The sequence below is a fragment of the Macaca nemestrina genome, chromosome 8, assembly GCF_043159975.1.
Source record: "Macaca nemestrina isolate mMacNem1 chromosome 8, mMacNem.hap1, whole genome shotgun sequence".
Classification (NCBI taxonomy): domain Eukaryota; kingdom Metazoa; phylum Chordata; class Mammalia; order Primates; family Cercopithecidae; genus Macaca; species Macaca nemestrina.
This window is the reverse complement of record NC_092132.1, coordinates 64,609,548-64,631,323: the sequence shown is the minus strand read 5'-3', so window position 1 is coordinate 64,631,323 and position 21,776 is coordinate 64,609,548. Positions and strand designations below refer to the sequence as shown.

The following is a 21,776-nucleotide window of genomic DNA, read 5'->3' as shown; positions in this document are numbered from 1 at the left end:
ACTCTCTGCAGAGTTGTAAGGCAGCACAGGGAATCACGTGGTGAGGGGCCTGAGTGTGTAAGCTCAGGTCTCTCTTCCTCACCTTATAAAGCCAGCAGTCTCACTCTTGTGATAACTCATTAACCCACTGATCCACTAATAGGTTAACCCATTCCTGAGGGCAGAGCCCTCACAACTCTATCATTTCTTAAAGAGATCTCTATCATCTTACCACCTCTCAATACTGCCACATTGGAAATTAAGCTTCAACGTGAGGGAACAAACATTCAAACCATAGCATTCTGCCCATGCCCTCCCCCCAGATAAACTCCTGTTCTTCTCACAAACAAATGTATTCATTCCCCACACCCCCCCGCCCCATAGCTCCAAAGTCTTCACTGGTTCCAGGATCAACTCAAAAGTCCAAAGTCTCATCTGTGAAATCAAAATAAGTTATCTACTTCCAAGATACAATGGCAGGACAGGTATAGAGTGGACATTCCCATTTGAAAAGGAAGAAGACTGGGTGTGGTGGCTCATGCTTGTAATCCCGGCATACTGGAAGGCCAAGGCAAAAGGATAGCCTGAGCCCAAGAGTTTGAGATCAGCCTGGATAAACACTGTGAAAGAAAAGAAAAGAAAAGAAGAAAGAAACAAAGAAAGAAGAGAAAAGAAAGAGAGAAGAAAAAAGAAAAGAGAGAGAGAAAGAGAGAAGGAGAAAGGGAAAGGGAAGGAAAAGAAAAGAAGGAAAAGAAGGAAGGAAGGAAAGAGAGAAAGAAAAGAAAAGAAAAGAATAGAAAAGAAAAGAAAAGCAGGGAGGCAGGCAAGCAAGCAAGAAAGCAAGCAAGCAAGCAAGCAAAGGAGGGAATAGCCCAAAAGACAGTGGTAACAGGCCCCAGGTTAGTCTGAAGCCCAAGAGGGTAAACATCAAATCATAAAGCTGGAGAATAATCTCCCTTGACTCCACATCCAGCATCCTGTGTATACTAGTATGGAAGTTGGGGCCCCAGAGCCTTGGGCAGCTCTGTCCCCACCGCTTTCCTGGGTTCAGCCCATGCTTTAGCTTTCCCATGCTGGCACTGCACACAGGTAGCTCTATAGTTCTGGGGTCTTGGTATTGGCCCTGCTCCCACATCTCCACTAGGCAATGCCCTGATGGGAACTGTATGGCAAGTTGGAGCCCATATTTCTGCTTGGCATTGCCCTAGAAGGGGCTCTCTGCAGTGGCTCCACCCCTGCAACAAGTATTCTGCCTGAGTCCACAAGCTATATGACACATTCTTTGAAATCTAGGTGAAAGCTGCCACGCCTCCATATCTCTTGCATTCTGTGGGCCTGCACAATTAACATCATATGTATGCCTCCAAGGTTTTTACAGCTTGTACCTTTCAGAGTGGCAGGCTGAGTCACACCTGGTACCACTTGAATCATAGCTGGGGTGGTCAAGGAGTGCTGAGGCTAGAATGCAGGGAGCAGAGACCTGCCGGGACCCTGGGCAGGAAGTCCATGGAGGGTGTCCCGGGTTTGTCTGGCAAAACTATTTTGCCTTCCTAGGCCTCTGGGCCCATGATGGGAGACGCAGCTTCAAAGATGTCTAAAATGTCTTCAGGGTCTTTCTTCTAGTCTCTTAGTCATCCCTTCTCTCTGTACTGATCTCCTCAGTAAAGGTCACTGAAAAAAAAAGCATGTTCTCCTGAACATGTTTTTTCACTCTTTACAAGGCCAGGATAAGAGTTTTCCAAATCCTTCTGCTTTGCTTCTTTTTTGATTATAAATTCCATTTTAAGTCATTTTTTCCCTCTCACAGCTTAATGTAAGTGGTTAAAGGTAGCCATGCAGCAGCCTGATGTTTTACTGCTTCAGCATTTCTTCTGCCAGATATCTTAATCCATGGATCTTTTTTGCTCTTTAGTTTTTCATTTTAATTTTTAAAATTTTTAAATTTTGTGGGTATATAGTAGGTGTATCAGGTTCTACATTCTATAATGTCCTTAGGCATGGACACAATGCAGCCAAGTTCTTTGTCAGTTTATAACAAGAAGGGCCATTACACGTTTCCAATACCTTGTTTCTCAGTTCCATCTGAAACTTCATTGTAATGGCCTTTAGTGTCCATTTTTCTTTCTTTTCTTTTCTTTTCTTTTTTCTTCTCTTGAGATGGAGTTCTGCTCTTGTTACCCAGGCTGGAGTACAATGGCACGATCTTAGCTCACCACAACCTCCACCTCCCAGGTTCAAGCAATTCTCCTCCCTCAGCCTCCCAAGTAGCTGGGATTACAGGCATTAGTCACCACATCTGGCTAATTTTGTATTTTTACTAGAGACAGGTTTTCCTCATGTTGGTCAGGCTGGTCTCGAACTCCTGACCTCAGGTGATCCGCCTGCCTCGGCCTCCCAAAGTGCTGGGATTACAGGCATGAGCCCCCGCGCCTGGCCCTAGTGTCCATATTTCTATCAGAATTCTGGTCATGACCACTTACCCAATCTCTAAGAAAATCCAAACTTACCCTAGTCTTCTTGTCTTCCAAGCCTTCACCAGAATCTAGGCTTTGTCTAGCCTGCTCCTCAAAATTCTTCCAAGCCTCTGCTCATTACTCAGTTCCAAAGCTGCTTTCATATTTTCAGGAATTTGATATCAGCAACACCCCTTTCTCAGTACCTTTTTCTGTCTTAGTCCATTTTCTGTTGCTTATAACAGAATACCTGAAACTGAATAATTTATAAAGAAAAGAAATTTATTTCTTACAGTTATGGAGGCTGAGAAGTCCAAGGTTTAGGGCCCGTATCTGGTGAGGGCCTTCTTGCTGGTGGGAACTCTTTACAGAGTCCCAAAGTGGCTCATGGCATGACATGGCAAAAGAGTCTGAGTGTACTAGATCAGGTCTCTCTTCCTCTCCTTATAAAGCCATGAGTTCCATTCCTGTGATAAACTGTTAATCCACTGGCCCATTAATCCATTGATCCATGAATAGAATTAGCCATTCACCTCTTAAAGGCCTCACTTCTCAAAACTGCCACCTTGGGGATTAAGTTTCAATATGAATTTTTGAAATGGACAAACATTCAAACTACAGGAACTGGAAATTACGGTTAACATTTCAAATTGTTGGATTCTAGACAATAATACATATAAAAACTTGCAAGGAATAGTTATGCAATATTTATTTTGCAATATGCTGAACTATTAAATCATAAATTGTTTTACAATTGAATTGCTCTTTTAATTTTTAGACCTGAACTCTGAAGTAAAGGCTTATTTCCCTTAAGTCTAGCCAATACTTAATGATACATCCTGAGGTTTCTTGATTGTCCAGGTAGAAGGGATTTTAAGAGTTTGACTGATATAAGTACCCAAAATAGCCACTGGTACTCTACCTCCAGGTACAGGAAAAACTGAGGCAGCTAGGGTTTGGAGCAGACCCCTAGCAAACCACAATAGTCCTACAGGACAGTGGCTTGACTGTTAAAAGAAAAACAAACAAAGAACAACAATGACAACAACATCAACAGAAAAGACCCCACAAAAACCCCATTCAAAGGTCAGCAACCTCAAAGATCAAAGGTAAAGATGCCCACAATGACGAGAAAGAATCAATGCAAAAACGCTGAAAACTCAAAAAGCCAGACTGCCTTTTCTCCTCCAAATGACCGCAACACCTCTCCAGCAAAGGCAAAGAACTGGGCTGAGGCTGAGATGGTTGAATTGACAGAAGTAGACTTCAGAAAGTGGGTAATAACAACAAACTTCACTGAGCTAAAGAAGCATGTTGTAACCCAATGCAAAGAAGCTAAGAGTCATAAAAAAAAAAAAAATACAGGAGCTGATAGCCAGAATATCTAGTTTAGAGAGGAACATAACCAGTCTGATGGAGCTGAAAAAAACAACACAAGAACTTCACAATGCAATCATAAGTATCAAGAGCAGAATAGACCAAGCAGAGGAAAAAATGTCGAGCTTGAAGATGATCTTTCTGAAATAAGACAGGCAGACAAGAATAGAGAAAAAAGAATGAAAAAGAATAAACAAAATCTCCAAGAAATATGGGATTATATAAGGAGACTGAATCTATGACTGATTTGGGTATCTAAAAGAGATGGGGAGAATGGAACCAAGTTGGAAAATATATTTCAGGATATCATCTAGGAGAACTTGCCCAACCTAGAAAGACAGGTCAACATTCAAATTCAGGAAATGTAGAGAACCCCAGTAGGATAATGCATGAGAGGATCAACCCCAAGACACATAATCATTAGATTTTCAAAGGCTGAAACGAAAGAAAAAGTGTTAAGGGCAGTCAGAAAGGCAAGGTCACCTACAAAGGGAACCCCATCAGACTAACTTAAGTGGACCTGTCAGCAGAAACCCTACAAGCCAGAAAAGCTTGAGGGCCAATATCCAAAATTCTTAAAGAAAAAATTTTCAACCCAGAATGTCATATCTGGTCAAATTAAACTGCATAAGCAAAGGAGAAATAAGATCCTTTTCAGACAAGCAAATGCTGAGGGAATTCATCACCACCAGGCCTGCCTTGCAATAGCTTCTGAGGGAAGCACTAAATATGAAGAGGAAAAACTGTTACTAGCCACTACAAAAACACATTGAAGTACACAGATCAGTGGCACTATGAAGCAACCACATAAACAGGTCTGCAAAACAACCAGCTAGCATCATGATGACAGGATCAAATTCATACATAACAATACTAACCTTAAACTTAAATGGGCTAAATATCCCAATTAAAAGACACAGAATGGCAAGCTAGATAAAGAGCCAAGACCCATCAGTATGCTGTATTCAAAAGCCCCATCTCAAGGCCAAAGACACACATAGGCTCAAAATAAAGGGATGGAGGAAAATGTTCCAAGCAAATGGAACACAGAAGAAAGCAGGTGTTACAATCCTAGTTCCTGACAAAACAGACTTTAAACCAACAAAGATCATAAAAGACAAAGAACGGCATTACATAATGGTAATGTTAAAGCATTTGATTCAACACAAAGAGATAACTATCCTAAATATATATGCACCCAATACAGGAGAACCCAGATTCATAAAGCAAGTTCTTAAGAGACCTACAAAGAGACTTAGACTCTCACATAATAATAGTGAGAGACTCTGACACCCCACTGACAATATTAGACAGATCATCAAGACAGAAATTAACAAAGACATTCAGGACTTGAACTCAGCTCTGGATCAAGCGTTCCTAATAGATATCTACAAAACTCTCCACTCCAAAACAATGGAATATACACTCTTCTCATGACCACATGGCACTTACTCTAAAATTGATCACATAATCAGAAATAAAAACACTCCACAGCAAATACAAAATAACTGATATCATGCCAGTCTCTCAGACCACAGCACAATCAAATTAGAACTCAAGATTAAGAAATTCACTCAAAATCACACAACTACATGGAAATTGAACAACCTGCTTGTGAATGACTGTTAGTTAAATAATGAAATTAAGGCAGAAATCAAGAAGTTATTTGGAACTAATGAGAACAAAGAGACAACACACCAGAATCTCTGCGACGCAGCTAAAGCAACGTTAAGAGGAAATTTATAGCACTAAATGCCCACATCAAAAAGCTAGAAAGTTCTCAAGTTAACAACCTAAAAGAACTAAATCACAACTAAAAGAACTAGAGAACCAAGAGCAAATAAAACCCAAAGCTAGCAGAAGACAAGAAATAACCAAGATCAGAGCTGAACTGAAGGAGATAGAGACATTAAAAACTCTTCAAAAACATAATGAATCCAGGAGCCGATTTTTTGAAAAAAAATAATAAAATGGATAGATGGTTAGACCAGATTAATAAAGAAGAAAAGAGAGACAAATCAAATAAACACAATCAGAAATGATAACAGGGATATCACCACTGACCCCACAGAAACATAAACAACCATCAGAGAAGACCATAAACACTTCTATGCACATCAACTAGAAAATCTAGAGGAAATGGATAAATTCCTGGATGTATACACCCTCCCAAGATGGAACCAGGAAGAAACAGAATCCCTGAATAGACCAATAACAATTCTGAACTTGAGGCAGTAAAAAAAAAAAAAAAAAGAAAGAAAGAAAAAAAAAGGCCCAGGACCAGGATTCACAGCTAAACTCTACCAGAGGTACAAAGAAGAGCTGGTACTATTTCTACTGAAACTATTCCAAAAAACTGAAAAGGAGGGACTCCTCCCTAACTCATTCTATGAGGCCAGTATCATCCTGATATCAAAACCTGGCAAGAGACACAACAAAAACAAAAAAAACTTCAAGCCAATATTCTAGATGAACATCGATGCAAAGATCCTCAATTAAATACTGACAAATGCAACCCAGCAGCACATCAAAAAGCTTATCCACCACAATCAAGTTGGCTTCATCTGCAGGATGCAAGGTCGGTTCAGCATACACAAACCGATAAATGTGATTCATCACATAAACAAAACTAAAGACAAAAACCACACAATTATCTCAATAGACGCAGAAAAGGCCTTGGATAAAATTCAAGATCCCTTCATGTTAAAAACTCTCAATAAACTAGATATTGAAGGAACATACCTCAAAATAATAAGAGCCATAAATGACAAATCCACAGCCAATATCATACGGAATGGGCAAAAGCTGGAAGCATTCCCCTTGAAAACCAACACAAGACAAGTAAGGCATCTCTCACTACTCCTGTTCAACACAGTATTGGAAGTTATGGCCAGGACAATCAGACAAAAGAATGAAATAAAGGTATTCAAATAGGAAGAGAGGAAGTCAAATTATCTTTGTTTGCAGATGACAAGATCCTATATCTAGAAAATCCCATCGTCTCAGCCCAAAAGCTTCTCAAGCCAATAAGCAACTTCAGCAAAGTCTCAAGATAAAAAAAAATCAATGTGCAAAAATCACTAGCATTCCTATAGAGCAACAGCAGGTAAGCAGAGAGCCAAATTATGAATGAACTCTCATTCACAGTTGCTACAAAAAGAATAAAATACCTAGGAATACAGATAACAAGGGAAGTGAGAACTCTTCAAGAAGAAATACAAACTACTGCTCAAAGAAATCAGAGGACACAAACAAATGGAAAAACATTCCATGCTCATGGATAGGAAGAATCTGTATCATTAACATGGCCATATTGCACAAAGTAATCTCTAGATTCAATCCTATTCCCTTTAAACTACCATTGACATTCTTCATAGAATTAGAAAAAACTATTTTAAATTTCCTATGGACTGAGAAAAGCCCAAATAGCCAAGACAGTCCTAAGTAAAATGAACAAAGCTGGAGGCATCACACTACCCATCTTCAAACTATACCTCAAGTAACCAAAACAGCATGGTACTGGTACAAGAACAGACACACAGACCAGCGGAACAGAATAGAGAACTCAGAAATAAGACTGCAAACCTACAACCATCTGATCTTTAACATACCTGACAAAAACAAGCAATGGGGAAAGAATTCCCTATTTAATAAATGGTGCTAGGAGAACTGGCTAGCCATACGCAGAATATTAAAACTGGACCCCTTCCTTATACCATATACAAAAATCAACTCAAGATGGATTAAAGACTTAAATGTAAAGCCAAAATTATAAAATCCCTAGAAGAAAATCTAGGAAATACAATTCAGGACACAGGTACGGGCAGAGATTTCATGGTGAAAACACCAAAAGCAATTGGAACACAAGCAAAAATTGACAAATGGGATCTAATTAAACTAAAGAGCTTCTGTACAGCAAAAGAAACTATCATCAGAGTGAACACACAACCTACAGAATAGGAGAAAAATTTTTGCAATCTATCTATCTGACAAAGGCCTAATATCCAGGTTACAAGGAACTCAAGCAAATTTAGAAGAAACAAAAAAGTCCATTAAAAAGCAGGCAAAGAACGTGAAAAGACATCTCTCAAAAGAAGACATCCATGTGGCCAACCAACATATGAAAAAAAACTCAACGTCACTGATCATTAGAGAAATGCAAATCAAATCCATAATGAGGTACCATCTCACACCATTCAGAATGGCCATTAAAAAGTTAAAGAACAATAGATGTTGGTGAGGTTGCAGAGAAAAAAGAATGCTTTTACACTGTTGGGAGTGTAAATTAGTTAAACCGTTGTGGAAGACAGTATGGCAATTCCTTGATAGAAATACTATTTTTCCATCAAGAAGCAGAAATACCATTTAGAAGCAGAAATACCATTTAACCCAGCAATCCCTTTACTGGCTATATACTCAAGGGAATATAAATTATTCTATTATAAAGACACATGCATGCATATGTTCATTGCAGCACTATTCACAATAGCAAAGACATGAAATCAACCTAAATGCCTGTCAATTATAGACTGAATAAAGAAAATGTGATAAATATACACCATGGAATACTATGCAGCCATGAAAATGAATGAGATTATGTCCTTTGCAGGGACATGGATGGAGATGGAAGCCATTATCCTCAGCAAACTAACGCAGGAACAGAAAACCGAACACCACATCATGTTCTTACTTATAAGTGGGAGCTGAAGGATGAGAACACATGGACACATGGTGGGGAAAAACACACATTGGGGCCTGTCGGAGTGGGAGGTGGGAGGAGGAAGAGCATCAGGAAGAACAGTTAATGGATACCAGGTTTAATATCTAGGTGATGGATGATCTGCATAGCAAACCACCATGACACATGTTTACCTCTGTAACAAACCTGTACATCCTGCACATGTACCCCTGAACTTAAAATAAAAGTTGAAGAAAAAAAAAAAGCCATTTTAACACCAAAAATGCAAAGCTGTTCATCTGGCTGAAAATTTCATCATGGATTGGCGGAGTGAGGGACCTGCAGTATATTACTTGATTTTTCTATTAATTCCTTATTTCTAATCACCATTGCAGTCAACATGGTAGTGACTACTAGGGTTTATTACCCTTCCTTTTAGAATGCTACTCAAATGTAACTATAAATATCCTTATCAAACTGTAAAAATTAAATATCTTACCCCTGAAGTAGGCAAGGACTAGGTACATAAATCCTTACCTTTCATCAGCAGGCCAATTAGTTGACTGCTGTGCAAGTTTCAAGCTTGGGGACCCATCTTATTATCACTTAACAGAATTATTATTGTCTTTTAAGTAGTCATCCCCTGCTTTTCCCTAGCACTTCTAGCTTGTGATGCTGTAGCTCTGGGGAACACAGAGAACAAACTGGAGCAAGAAAATTGCTCTTTTTTTGGTAAGATACTGCATCATATTCCCAAGCACACAACCTGGAATCCATACCTACTCAATTCCAGGGACTTTGGTGACAAGTCACCACAGCCATCAACTACCTTATCAATTCTGCAATTATGGGGGACCCAGCCTTGAGTTAACATCTTTTCTTAGATAACAGGAAACATTACTTAGGAGTAATTTCACTTACCTAAGAGAAATGTAGAAAGTCCCTGAAAGTCAAGGAACAAACATACAAAACTAGATATCTTTTTTTCACTGTAGGATTTTTACTTTTTTTCTTTCTCATGAATTTTAACAAAATTTATTCATTTGTTTTTGGTGTCCAAAAGGCACAGGAATAAGAAACAAAGAAAAACAGTTTGGTGTTCTACCCACCAAATTAAGCATCACATTTTCCAAGATTGATCATAATTCTGATTATAGCAAAAATGCCCTGTTATTTCCTAGCATGGTCATATTTACATGAAAATATGCCTGACTTTGATTTTTAGTTGTCCTCTCTCACCCTAGGTTTCTCACTCGGCTCCCGTACGTCTGCAGACAGCAATGCACCACACTGGTTGCATTGATCTCTCCCTAAGCTGCCACCTGCCATCGCCTCCCACCTTTGATCCCTTGCCATCATCAGTGTCTTCAAACAGCACTGCTGTGTTCTGCCTGCAAAAACAAGCATAGTCCTCAGTGGAAAAATACCACATTCCAGCTTGGTGAAGCAGGTGGTGTGTTTCATACGATGGAGCAGAAAGTAGCATCTCTTCTCAAACAAGAAGGAAGACTATTAGCACATCAGCACAGAAAGTCGTGCATGATGAATTTTAAGTGCTGCTTCACAAATGAAAATGTGGTAAAGTTTGAAAAATCAGCTTTGAAAATGTATTAAGTCCATTATTCAAACCCAAAGTCTTAACTTTTTTAAAAAACCCATTTTCCCATCTTTCAAATAAGGAGGATGGAGTAGATGATGTTCAAGATGCTCAAACTTCTTTTTGCTCCGTGAGATCTAAAACCTGATCTTGGCATCACATAATGACCATCACAGTCAACACTGCTCACAACATATACAATGGGATGCCTGGTATGTTCTACAGCTATTATCTGGACTAAATATCCCATTTCATTTCTAGCCTAGGTAGGCAGAAGATGAAAAGGTTTGTGTTTTTTTCTTTGTGTGGACAATTGGAATTAATGTAATTAAATTACTCAGAGTCTGGGAAATGAAGAAGCAACAAACGTACTTGAACATCAGAGTTTCTGCTACAGGCTCAGAAGAACTCAGTTTTTATTTAATTTCTATTCTTGGAAGAAGGTTCTTTTTTTCCATGAAGGCTCACTCCTCTGAAGCTAAATAGGACCAAATGGAGCTTCAATAACATGGAGACCAAATCCTACAACCAAGAGTGGGAGCTGTCCCATGCCACAGACACAGCCTTGCAAATGCAGGGAATTCTGCCTGATTCTGACTAGGACTGGCAAAGAAAAAGAGAGCAGCATCCTCATGACAAAGGCCTCAGCGACTGGGTCACTTCTAACTGTGACAACTGCAATACAGGGCCATACGTCCTCCAGCTGATACCATGTACACACAAAGAAATTACTTTTCATTTTTGCATGGTTTTCCCACACACTGCTAAAATGACCAAAGCAGATACTCTACAGTTTTGCTACATATGCAGGAGCAACCTTGCAAACTAGTGTGGTTTCATTTTTGAGATCAAAGGAAGCCGACATTAGACTGTCAGCTCAGCTGGGTATGATTCCATAGGGAATACAAGCACTATAATTCCATTGTAATAACGTCTTCCTTTATTTACAAGGATGGCAATAGAAGGAATGACTCAATATAGACAATTCCGAGCCCTGAAACATCATGCACATCAATGACAAGCTATGGAAGCCTGTTCCTTACTGGTCTCTTGCTTGCCCAGAGGGTAGGAGATAACCCTTCTTCTAGGTGACACATCCAGGAGGGTCCAGCGGCTGCTGCATGTCACTGCTGAGTAGAGTCTGCCATTGTGTGATGAATTAGGCAGAAAGTCCTCAGCCAGTGCTAATGGCTAAGAAGCCATTTCATCAGATTCTTACCCAGTGAAAAGGTGTTTTTTTAAAATAATGAGAAAAAAAGCTTACTGAATTCTTTAGAGCATAGGCCTTGGGACAGCATACCACAACTGTTACTTCTAAGTGGGTATCCAATAAACATTTCTAATTGACCAAAAAAAAAAAGTTAACAGTGAACCAATATTTACAGGAAAAAAAGTGTTCAATATATGCACTCGTTTAGCTTAAGAAAGTGTCAGCTCTGCTTAATCTATTTCTTTTGTTTGCATTAAAAAAGTATAAAAACGTAAATGTGTATGTATATTTATATTCATATTTTTATATGTATATGTAGTACACTATTATCTGATCCATTGAGAGAAAATGACCTGTCTTTTTACATCTGTTACTGCAGTTACAAAAGTATTAACAATTTAATAAGTAATATCATAAACTAACACTTGTTAAACATAGGTTAAATATTTTCAAAACCACAAAATGGGCTTTTACCTTGTTTTAATCTTAGCAGATTGTTAAGCATCTTTCTAGTTTTGAAGGAGGCAGTGAAATCCCAAACATTCTTGGTTTTCTCTATTCAGCCTGATCTTATCTAATCTAAAGGAGAAACAGGTTATTCCACCAGCTTTGGACAAACAGTGTGGGGAGAAAGGAAACTCTTTGGCTGCAAGGCTAGTTCCTGTGTGGCAGAGGTACATGAGGTGTCTGGCCTGTCCACATGTGGGATAAGTCAAAAGACCTCCTTAAGATCAAGGAGCAGCAGAACTCCACAATTCCTCCCTCCTAACTACCAGTTTAATTTACTAAACTATTTTATCTCCAATGTGGAAACACACTTTCCAAGAACTCTCTTGTTCTCTGAAATTATATTCCTCCCAAAATTACCTGCAACTGAAGGTAGATTGTTTTTTCAGTTGTAGATCTTATTATACTTTGTTTAAATTGCCTACAAAGAAAGGGACAGTTAATTAATTGAATGTGAAGATGAATTTGAGGCTTAACACTTTGGTGGTGAATCACAAAGTGCATCTCTTTTTAGGTTTGTAGCAACATCAACTCCACATGTTAATTTTCAAGTTTTAACATTATTTGTGGATATGTGGAAAATATGACTACACCGTTTGTTAGGAATGAGTCAAAAGAGAAACTTGTTAGTCCTGAAAAATAAACATGCGGAGAACACAATTCTTAAATATAGCTTTAATGGGAGGTGATGCATTCTATTATGGTTAAGAAGCACAACAGAGGCTAAATGCTATGCTCCCCATGGTCCCTCCTTACAAATGTGGTGCAGCTGTCTGGTACTTTCAATGCGATCATTTGATACAATCATTAACGCTAGCTACCTGCTTAGTATTTGCAAAATAACATTTCATGTGCAAAGAATTGAGGTGATATTTTGAAAACCACATAGTTAATGTATTTATCAACTGTGGTTAGAAAGAACAGTTCCTCCAAAAACAGTTCACAATTACCAGTGTTCAAGATAGGTTGTTTTATTCAGTAGCCTTTGATGAATCTGGTAAAGTCTGATCACATCCAAGTGTCATTAAAGATTAGGGTTATCCTGGAATAATCAATCCCAAAGAACAAAAATACATGTTTCTACAAAGATTTGATAAAATCTCGCATCCAGCTGGGTGTACTGGCTCACATCTGTAATCCCAGCACTTTGGGAGGCCAAGGTGGGCAGATCACTTGAGGTCAGAAGTTCTAGACCAGCTTGGCCAACATGGTGAAACCCTGTCTCTATTAAAAACACAGAAGTTAGCCAGGCGTGGTGGCATACACCTGCAGTCCCAGCTACTTGGGAGGGTGAGGTAGGAGAATCGCTTGAACCTGGGAAGTGGAGGTTGAAGTAAGCTGAGATCGTGCCACTGCATTCTAGCCTGGCGACAAAAATGAGTGAGACTTCATTTCAAAAACAAAACAAAACAAAACAAAACCCTCACATCCTGTAGACAAAAGCCACATTTCACTTAAAAAAAAATGTGATAGCAAATTGGATGCAAAAATAGCAGATGACCTTATAAGATGTTATTCTTAGAAAAGGGCAGCAACATTAGGCAATCTATTATGAGATGAATACTATTTTTGTGGTTAAGAAAGCAGAGTTCATGAGCTTCCTTGAAGAAGTGTTTGCCAAATCCAGCTAAAACAAACCCTTAGCAGGAGAGAGCAAAAAAATCTTTTCATAATTTAGAAATTAAGCTGTACAAGCAAAGCTTGCCTTGAGAAATGCCAATGTATGAAAATCAAGATGTAGAGAGGTAGTTATACATATTAAAACAAAATGCAATAAAATAGCAAGCACTTCTAGTACATTTATTTACAACATGACTATGGTTTGACTAAGTTGGTCCACATACCATTCTTTATATATATACTTATTGTTTATTTGATTTTTGCTCAAAGTATGCAGGTCTTTGTTAAAGGGATCTTAAATTCAAGATGTCTTAGAACAAACTTCTGATTTCCCTCCACTCATATCTACTTTCTTTTGTATTACTCCTGAATTATTATTTTTATATTGGCACCACCAACCATTTTCTCCATCCAGCTGCCCAAGCCAGCATTTCTGACACCATCCTGAGCACCCTCTTCATCCTTACTAAGCTCCCTACCGGCTTTATCCTCACCATGGCCTCTTGAACATAGCCTTCTTCTTTGTTGCTTTTGTACTGGCCAAAGGTTTCACAATTACTTCTCTCAGATTTCTACATCTGCCTCTTAATTATTCTTTCTGCTTTCAGTGTCAACACTTGTATACACTCCCTGGCTCCTCATCCCCATAGGGTACCAGATGACATTTTTGAAATGCCAATCTTATGGTATCACCTGAACAGCTCTCCATCACCTAACAGATACAAATCAAATTCTAAAAGTATTCCAAGTTAAGCCTAACTCTCCAGCTTTATCCTTTATCATGTATCCACCCAGAGCTCTATTTATAGGAGAGAGGAAAAAGGCTAATATTTAAAAGAAGAATCAGTAACAGTTTAAGCCAGTAACAAAATAAATCCTTTGTACTTAGAAGTATTTAAAATATATATTTGACACATTTGTTGCATTTCCTAGTTTACAAGCAGTATGTATTAATGAGCCACATTTTTACAATACAAAAAAAGCATGAGCAAATGCATTCAGTGTGATAACTGTGGTCCAAACCTACAGTATGTTTACTTGGTATGTTTGAAACTGCTGTAATGGTAGCTACCGTGGGGCATGTCAAGAGTATCTGGTAATAACTAACGAGGCTCTCTCAAACTCTGGAAATGAAGCCTGCTTTTATGTTTTTAAAGAACCAGAACTGTGATAATACCCATTTAACCTTCCTTTGATTTACATGGAATTTAAACATATTCACAATAACTATAATTGTACTAAACATCAGTTATGCACAACTAGGAGTCATTTCCCTTTACGGGACATACAGGAATCATGCTGCAGATTTCTAACTAAATCTGTTTAGTTCCAACTAATCCAGCTAAACACTGCCTGGCCCACAGTTGATGAAACGCTTCCCTCCTTACCGTGGATGCTCTTCCCCGCCACCCCAAACCTCAAGAAACACTGCCATAGAAAGCTATGTTCCACCCCTAGCAGTGTGAGTGAGGCATTTTCTTCCTGTGTGTTAGAGTAGGAAAAGAGAGAGAGCAAGAGACCAACCACTGCCTTTGGAATAAATGAGATGTTGGACTGAAATGCAAAATTAACTTATGCTTTATTCTAAAGCTGCACTGTTCAATACAGTCATCACTAACCACGTGTGGCTATAGATCACTTGAAATGTGCCTAGTCCAAACTGAGATGTGCTATAAAATATATAGCAGATTTCTAAGATTTCACATGCAAAAAAAAAAAAAAAAGAATGGAAGGTGTCTTATTAATGACTTCTTATATTGATACATGTTCAAATAATGATATTTAAGATATACTGGGTTAAATAATGAGTTATTAAAATTATTTTGCCTGTTCCTTTTTCCTATTTTTTAATAAAAATTGTATTTACTTAGAAGCATTCAGAATGTCAACAAAACAGCTATACCTTTTTTTTTTTTTTTGCGACTAGAGTGGTATTCAGTTAACAGAACAACTATTTCATATAAACTGCATCAGAGAAAACTGAAGATGAAATAACTACCATCCCCATATATAACTCATTTGTGCTGTGCACCAAAAAGAACCTGTTTTAAATTTCCACGCCAATTTACAACCCCCATACTGTACCAGGCACGGTACAGCGCCTATCGAAAATATCACCAGGACAGGGCTATCTAAAGACATATGTGGTAGTGTGTTAACTGTACAAAAAAAGGCACTGTACAGTTTAAAAACAAATCTTACACAGTCTTATATTTCAATTTTCTTCTTTAAAAGGAGTGAGTTGTGTGCAAGGGGGTTAATGCTCTATAGCAGGGGTCCTCAGTCACCCCCAACCCAAGAGTCTATGGCCTGTTAGGAACTGGGCTGCAAAGCAGAAGGTGAGCTGCAGTGGGCAAGTAAGCATTACCACCTGAGCTCCGCCTCCTGTCAGATCAGTGGTAGCATTAGATTCTCACAGGCACGTGAACCCTATTGTGAACTGCGCATGTGAGGGATCTAGTTTGCACACTCCTTATAATAATCTAATGATAAATGTAATGCACTTGAATCATCCCGAAACCATACCCCACCACCATGGAAAAACTGTCTGCCATGAAACTGGTCCCTGGTGCCAAAAAGGCCGGGGACTGCTGCTTTATAGACAAGGAAAAAAAAAACTGCAATAGAACCAATTGCATCATCATTGTCTTCTTCATCTTCCTCCTCCTCTTTATCTTCCTCCTCTTTCTTTTCTTTCCTTTTTTTTTGGCCTTGATGACTCCCTTTTTTGAAAGTATCAGGCTTTCTTTTCAGTTCAAAATGCAGCAATATTCTTTCGGTATTTTTCCGGCAGCTTCGCAGTCGTCTTTTCTTAAGGCTGTTTGTCGTATGCAGCAGTGTCTTACCACATCTCTCCCAGTTTCTTCTCAACATCATCAATGGAGAGGCCAGGATGTTCTCCTTTGATTTTAGGGTGAAACTCAGAACAGAACAGAAGAAAGGTCAAAAGAGGTTTCTTGGGTGCGTGTCTCTGAGAAATTCTTAGAAAACTCTGAGAAGTTGATGGAAGCATCTGGGTGCTGCTTCCTGTTCTCCTCCCAACAAGTTTGCACAAAGAATGCATATGATGACTTTTTGCCTCTTGGCTTCTTAGGATTTTGCCTCTAGGCTTCTTAGGATCTCCTTTGCTCATGTTAAGTTATTTTTCCTCAGCAAGGCAAGAGTCACCCAGTGCCCACCTGGCTCTCATTTGCCCTGGTACTGTCTCTATGGAGCTCAAAATACCACAATCACTATCTTTTTTTCCTATTTTCAATGTAGCTATTACAAATTTTTTTATATTATAGATATAGTTCACATTAAATTTCTATTAGACAGTGCTGCTTGAACGTTCTTTTTAGATAAACAAACGACCAATATCTTGTTTATTACTTGCCTTTCTATATAATAAAAGCAGAGTACAGAATCCATACTGACAAGGGGAGATAAGAGTAGGAGGAAGAATCTCATTATTTCTATTTCTTGATTATTTACATTTTGAGCAGATATAAGGAGGAAAAAAATATGTTGCATCACATCTAAATGTAAACCTATTCTGCAGAGGCAACCTATGGCATGAGCATCACAAAAGTGGTATAATGGTACTCCTAAACACTTTGGAACATTCTCATATATCCAATCTGTGCAACAAAGCCAATGGTCCACCTTGTACGACAGCGCTACTGGTCCACCTGAAGTTTCAGTTTTAACTTTTCTCCATTTTGCTGCCAACGATGATTTACACAGAAGGACATTTACGAACTATCTAAGGACTCTTTGGAAGTGATACTTGCAAATACCCAAGCTTTGTTGATCCAGAGAGCATATCCTTCATTAATGGCAAAGTGACATAAATTATTATTTTAAAAATTCATATTGATAATCGGAATTCTAAACTCGCAATGCCATTCTAAACAGGTGGCACATTATAATCTAACACTAATGTGTGCTTATAATAAAGAGCTTATAGTACACAGAAAATTATGAATTTTGAATGTCATTTTTAACACCAACCAAAAGAAGAAGAGTGTAACATTCTCTTTAAAACACACACACACACACACCGCTCCGGAGCGTCTGGAGGAGCAGGTGCAGGTACGGGCGGCGCCGGCTCAGGGGCTGCTGGAGGCCCAGGAGGCTCGGACGCGGGGCAGGAAGCTGCCTACCACGCCGGCTCCTGCTCGCGGGCGCCCACAGCGCGGACATGGCGGGCTGGTGGCCTGCGTTGTCGCGCGCGGCCCGGCGCCACCCATGGCCCACCAACATGCTGCTCTACGGCTCGCTCTTCTCGGCCGGGGACACGCTGCAGCAGCGACTGCAGGGCGGCGAGGCCGACTGGCGCCAGACGCGGCGTGTGGCCACGTTGGTGGTGACCTTCCACACCAACTTCAACTACGTGTGGCTGGGCCTGCTGGAGCGTGCACTCCCGGGCAGCGCGCCACGCGCGGTGCTGGCCAAGTTGATCTGCGACCAGGTGGTCGGTGCGCCCATCGCGATCTAGGCCTTCTACACCGGTATGAGCATTCTCCAGGAAAAGGATGACATATTTTTGGACCTGAAACAGAAATTCTGGAATACCTATCTGAGCGGACTGGTGTACTGGCCCTTTGTACCGCTGACCAACTTCAGCCTTGTTCCTGTTCAATGGAGAACAGCTTACACTGGAGTCTGTGGTTTTCTCTGGGCCATCTTTGTCTGTTTTTCCCAGCAGAGTGGTGACGGCACATTGAAGTCAGCTTTCACCATTTTACGTACAAAGTGGACCAGTGCCATAGAAGGGTCCCCGGAGAAATGAGAACTCAAGGACTCTCTTAAAGGGACCACATATTTGACCTAAAATGCACAGAATTGCCTGTAGACAAAATACTTGATGTGCCAATTATGCATTTCATTTTGAGGAATTACTATTTATAAACCCACTTAAAAAATTATGATTATTTTTGAGTTGTATTCAGATATTTTTTCCTGTTCTAGTCTGAAATATTACTTCTCTAATTTTTTGGTTGATATAAATAATAGTGGCAAAAAAAAACAACAACAACACACACACACACATATATACTACATGGGCCAAATTTGTGTTATAAAACAAGCTTGACTAAGCTATAATTAAGAACACTGAGATAACATCAATGTTATTAGTGTTAGTACAAGAAAGAGAATTGCTGGTTTAGAAAAGTTCTTGTCTTACCTTACTACCTTCTTTCACATTTTTATAGAACATTAAGAGAGTGAAGTGGCAGCATATGTGCATTTAGATTAAAGAAATTCATCTACAGGCACTTGGCAGGAAGAGAGGGCTATTTTTAAAAACAACAAACAAAAACCTACTATTCCATTCAATGAAATTTTGCCCCAGAGTAAGAAGAGAGACAGAATTGCTTCTTTTTCAAGTGGTTTCAGATCCCAAGTCTTTCAAACTGAGTTCTGTTCTTACAGGTAACAGAAGACATTGTAAAGAACAATTCTGTCTGTACTTGATTTGTGTGTTGATGTGAGAATCTAAATTCTCAGCAAGATAGGGCTTGATTGTGTACTGATGGCACAATGTGTTGCATTAAGTCATAATGTCAATTATATTGGTTCCTACCATTTCCCTGTCTGCATCCCCCTATCCCCATGATTATACTTGAGTTTTAGAAAGATCATTTTGGCAAATGTGTAGCAAATAGACTGTAGAAAGAAACCAGAGACAACAGTTATTTGCTGCCTTGAATTACTGAAATGATGGGAAGGGATGGGAATGGATAAAGGTTTCTTGGAAAAGACGCTCTTTACAGCTACTTTATGGGGATTGCCTCAGTTGTTGTTGTTGGTTTTTTTTTTTTTTTTGAGACAGAGTCTAGCTCTGTTGCTCAGGCTGAAGTGCAGGGGCACAATCTCAGCTCACTGCAAGCTCCGCCTCCTGGGTTCATGGCATTCTCCTGCCTCAGCATCCTGAGTAGCTGGGACTATAGAAGCCTGCAACCACGCCCGGCTAATTTTTTGTATTTTTAGTAGAGATCGGGTTTCACCATGTTAGCCAGGATGGTCTTGATCACCTGACCTAGTGATCCACCAGCCTTGGCCTCCCAAAGTGCTGGGATTACAGGAGTGAGCCACCATGCCCGGCCATGGACTGTTTCAGTTCTTAAGGGGAGCCCACCAATTATACAGTACCAGTATTTCTCTAACATGAGTGAGTACATTTATACTTCCCTCAAAATATACTTTTTAAAAAAGAAATGTTCTAAAATTTCAATGCTCTATTTTTTAAAAAGAAATATTTTAAAATGTTAAAGTGATCTTTTTTCTTTTTTTCAAAAGTAGTCTCATACTGGTTACAGAGTTTGTGACCTGAAAAGTTTTTAACACATTTAAACATTAAACATTTGTTCCAGGAACTGCTAGGCTTCTAGAGATTCAAAAATAAAAGATACCATTTTTGTCTTATCTCACTTAATTACAAATTTGACATAGGAGACTTTTCAATAAACTGTCTAAAGTACATAAAAGAAAGGAGACACTACCATTGAAAATGGGAGCCAAATTAGTTCACAGTTTCCCACCGTATTTATAGGATTTTGCTTGTAGCTCAGATCATTTCCTAACTTTGAACTCAAAGGTCAATGTGTTTCTGAAGTTCTTTTAAACTATATGATTCCCAGAATGGCATGCTATAAGGAGAAGATGATTTCATTTTATCTAGCAAGTGATAAATATGACATCACTATATTTTAAAACCCTGAAAAACAAATAGTACCATATGGTTTGTTTTCTTCCAACCGCAAAGTAACAATCTGTAGTATTCTAATAAACTGCTGTTAGGTCTAAGAATATTTTTGGCCAAATTTTCCTTTTTTCTTTGTTATAACTGGTTTGCTAATAGATTTCTCTAGCTTTAGTTATAATTAGAAGACAGTTACTGCTTTGCATAATCAAATTGTAATTGCTGTTTGGGTGAAATCCAACCAATTTAAGCATCAGTACCTTCAAAATCATGATGTCTGGCAAAAACAGAATAATAAATGTCAGACTCTAATGATCTAGGTTATCTAATAATGCTTGCTTAACTGTTGAATTATTTTAGAGGCTGGACAACAAGTAATACTTGAATTATCAACATATTTTGAGCATTACATTTGTAAATGACAATAAGTTAATGGTCTCCAATAAACACAAATGGTGATGATAAGGAACAAAAATTCACTTGAGATCAGAAACCTATCCCAGTCTTAGTTCTGTCATTGGTTAAATATGTGTTTCTGGGTGAGTCACTTAACTTTCTGGATCTGTTTACTGATTTGTAAAATGGAAGTTATGAAATCTAATGATAATGGACATTTGTCAATTTTATTCCATAGATACACCACATTTTGTTTATTCACTCATCTATGGAATAAAATATTTTGGCAAACAAATGAAATACTGACACATGGATGAACCTTTCAAACATGATCTCTTTTCTTGTCCTTAAACTCTTGAAGCCTATTTTCCTCAACTCTCCATAGGGGTCAATGAAACTAGTATTTTCATCTCTCTCTGAGAGAGATCAGCCCTTGAGTGATTGTTGTCCCAACAATTAGCATCGACACTTTTAGTATTTGTTACCCCCAACCCAATTACTGTGCTCCCCAATGATCCTAAAAGCTAGGAATAAATTTGCTTTCTGTTAATGATAAATCTTTAACTCTAAAGAGAAACAGTGCTTGCTCATGTACTCTCACACACTCTTGCCCTCTCTTTCTGTGTAGTTATCTCTCCTGAGGAAAGTTGAATAATTTGAAGAATACTTTGAGTACCCAACTCTATAATGCACTTACTCCAAATCACCCTTAAAAAAGAAAGTAGTGTTTTTTCCTTGAAATCAGTCACGCAATATCCCAGGGGTAAGCAGACTCTCCTATAGTAAAGATTTGTTTCTACCAACCCCAGGAAACTCAGAAAGAGGGGTAGTTTGTATTATTTCCTCTCATGACTCAATTAATTAATTAAAGAATTAATTCTAGGATCCTAGGGCCAAACAATCAGTTGCCATTTTTCACAGGAAGCTTAGGGCCCTCTTAAACAATGAAGATTCCAGGTAGTCTGCACTGATAACTCAGGGCTGCCGACGGCAGGGAGATTGCCCCTGTCTCAAGCCTGCACAGCCTAGGGCACTTTTAATATATGAAGTACAATATTGAGGGGTGGGAGGAAGGCAGCCATGAGAACGCACCTCACAGATCTCCAATAACAGGGAGCTAACCGACCAAGGAAGGGCCCAGTTGCTGGCCGCTGAAACCATCTGCTGCATTTGTGCCAAAGCCACAGCTCCCACATACTGCTCCCAGCAAATGACACAGTACATCAGGGTTACCAATGCAGGACTCCTGAGGGCCTTGCCCGGCTACCTAG

At 39.1% G+C, this 21,776-nt stretch overlaps 1 protein-coding gene and 1 pseudogene across 3 annotated transcripts in view; one reads left to right on the top strand and one right to left on the bottom strand.

Moving 5' to 3' along the window:
• The window catches only part of LOC105483530 (zinc finger protein 704), a 300,235-nt gene that overhangs the window by 166,051 nt on the left and 112,408 nt on the right, over positions 1-21,776 (bottom strand). The window lies entirely within an intron of this gene.
• On the top strand, positions 17,605-18,300 carry LOC105483529 (mpv17-like protein; annotated as a pseudogene).